A 2553-nucleotide genomic window follows, 5' to 3' on the forward strand; every position below is an offset into this window, starting at 1 on the left:
CACACACACACACACACACACATGACAGTCTTCTTTCAGTTTCTGTCTAACAAATTCACCCACAAGGCTTTGGTTGGCTCAAGGCTATACTGGAAGACACTTGCCCAAGATGTCACATGGCGGGCCTGAACCTGGGACCATGTGGTTGCAAAGTGAGCTTCATACCACACAGCCACATTTATAGTGCTAGAGAACATGGTGGGGTGAAGGAGAAGATTTGACAAGCCCAAATAAATATTTAGATACATACACATAAACAAAATAAAACTAGGTAAGGGCTCAATTGTGTATACATACCTTATGCTTCCAGAACCTTTTGGTTGGGTTATGACTGAAAATGTACAACTTTGACTGCAAGCAGATATGGAGTTGATCTGAAGGATGTCTGGTGTAACATTACTCAGCAGGATATAGAGCTTGGAGATCAGTGAGGCTCTCCAGGTCAAGCTACTATTTCTCTGCATTGAGAGGTCACTGCTATGGTACTATGGACATGTGATTAGAATGCTTCAGGAAAGAACTGCAAGACAGATTCTTCAAGCTAAGCCAACTGGCTGGAAATGTCAGGGTTTGACCAAGGATAAACAATTGGATAATATCCATGGTTACAGTCGGTCACACTTGGGTTGTTTCTGACTGGGCCCTATCGAGTACTCTATCTCCATGACACTCCCAATTGCAGGTAGAAAAGATTGATGGATGGCTTCCGAAACCTCCATTTTGTCAAGATAGACAGGTCTTCCTGAGCACTGTATATTGCTTGTTGTCCCAGTCTTTTTATTGTCTTCTCCATGACATTTAAAGTTCTGAGATCAACCTTCAGTACTTTGTTCCATATTTTCTGTGCCTTTTACTTCCACAAGTTCTTTCAACCTTAAGTGATTGACACTTCTTTATGTAGTTGTCCTCGTCCATACACATTATATGATTATACCTCTTCTCTTTTGCACACACCTGATGATTCTTCGTATAAATATAAATATATATCTTCTTTCCAACTTAATAAAGTATTAGTAGACCCTACTAGCATCAGAGAAATGGTTATACTTAAAGTGTAGGAAAGGATAACTTGTATAAACTATGGACCCGTAAAAGGTATAGGGGGAGCACAGGCTGATTAACAGGAAAGGATACTTCACATTTAGCAGATGCATAGGGACAACAGGCTCTTTGAGCCCACAAGAAATAGATACTATTAAATACCTGTAAATTTTCCAATAAGTAGATGATAGCTTCTGCTCTTCATTTAATCTAATTAAGAGACTGGAAAAAGTTCATGGTACTATTGCCTAGATTGAAAATGAGGGGCTTCTCCATAAGAGAGAAACCATTTTCCTTAATTGTAACTGCGTGAAGTGCAATGCTGCATTGTGGTGCATAGGCCTTAAATGCAGAGGACTTGCAGAAATAAAAAGGGTAAAGAAGTGCTCAATGCTCAAAGTGAATGGAGCCCATGGAAGTGGGGAAGCTAAAAAAGACTTGAGGATGAAGTGTTGCAGACTGATCTCAAGATATTGAATCTCACAGAAAAGATGACAAAAGACTGTGTTGACTGATAATTTATAGTGCAAGAGAGGGCTTGACCACAGAAGACCAAACATGTAGTACAAGCATAGTAAACTGATAGTTACGTAAATTGTGTGAGAGAGATAACATGCATATATAGGTGTGTGCATGTGTGTGAAATTGCTGTCTCTTACACATTTTGAGACCCCTTCGTCTCCCTATCACCTGTTTTCCTGCATCTTCATCTTTACTACTCAAATCTTCAATCATTTGTGCCATTCATTGGTACTAGACCCACCAGCTTTCTATCATCTGCTCTCCTGCAACCTCCTTATTACTGAACCTCTCCAGTCAATTTCAAATTTCCATTTATAAGAAAAAACAAGGAGTGGCTGTAGGCGCAGGAGTGGCTGTGTGGTAAGTAGCTTGCTTACCAACCACATGGTTCTGGGTTCAGTCCCACTGCGTGGCACCTTGGGCAAGTGTCTTCTACTATAGCCTCTGGCCGACCAAAGCCTTGTGAGTGGATTTGGTAGACGGAAACTGAAAGAAACCCATTCATATGTATGTATATGTTATATATATAACATAATAATATATATATATATATATATATATATATATATAATGTGTGTGTGTGTGTTTGTATACCTGGTTTGTCCCCCCCAACATCACTTGACAACCGATGCTGGAGTGTTTACGTCCCCGTAACTTAGCAGTTCAGCAAAGAGACCGATAGAAAAAAGTACTAGGCTTACAAAGGAATAAGTCCTGGGGTCGATTTGCTCGACTAAAGGCGGTGCTCCAGCATGGCCACAGTCAAATGACTGAAACAAGTAAAAGAGTAAAAGAGTTATTGTCCTGTCTCACTATGTCTGACATCATACTCTTGTTCCTTTCCTCTGGGTTTCTACAACCACTCTGTATGTGTGTGTGTTGCTGTTTAGTCATTGCCCTATCCTCTAAGCCACATTGCCTTGACTATATATATATATATATATATATATATATATCAAAAAATATTGAGTAACCCTGCTCATTTTAAAA

This window comes from Octopus sinensis, linkage group LG20 (assembly GCF_006345805.1).
Source record: "Octopus sinensis linkage group LG20, ASM634580v1, whole genome shotgun sequence".
Lineage (NCBI taxonomy): Eukaryota > Metazoa > Mollusca > Cephalopoda > Octopoda > Octopodidae > Octopus > Octopus sinensis.